The sequence below is a fragment of the Sinocyclocheilus anshuiensis genome, unplaced genomic scaffold, assembly GCF_001515605.1.
Source record: "Sinocyclocheilus anshuiensis isolate Anshui unplaced genomic scaffold, SAMN03320099.WGS_v1.1 scaffold1082, whole genome shotgun sequence".
Lineage (NCBI taxonomy): Eukaryota > Metazoa > Chordata > Actinopteri > Cypriniformes > Cyprinidae > Sinocyclocheilus > Sinocyclocheilus anshuiensis.
The window spans coordinates 125,698-126,237 of record NW_015542379.1 but is presented as its reverse complement, the minus strand read 5'-3'; positions in this window follow the sequence as shown (position 1 = coordinate 126,237).

Below are 540 nucleotides of genomic sequence, written 5' to 3'. Positions count from 1 at the left end.
GAGTGTAAATATGTCACTTTGAGAGAAATAGCACTTTTTTTTCTCCACGCTGCCCCTGGCTCTGTGCGTATACATGCCTGTGTGTGTGTGTGTGTGTGTGTGTGTGTGTGTGAGTTACAGAGAGAACAGAGCGGATGAGGAAGGTGTCGTTCAGACACAAACATCACCAGGATCCCAGCATTATCAAACCAGACAGACAGAAAATGACCGAGACGGATAGAAAGGGAGATATGTAATGATAATGAGGCCAGGTTTTTATAACCACAAACTGCTGTCAGGGAGAAATTAATTCATTGTACTGTGATTAAATGTATTCTACAATATAAAATGCCCAATCACATCCTTAATTAACACAAAGTATGTTTTTGGCAAGAAATAGTGCAGCCGGACACAAAATCTCTGCCAAGATCAATTCAGCTGTTCTCATACAGTGACACAACTGGAACAAAGAGCCAGACACTATAGGATATATATATATATATATAGAGAGAGAGAGAGAGAGAGAGAGAGAGAGAGAGAGAGAGAGAGATATAGAGAAAA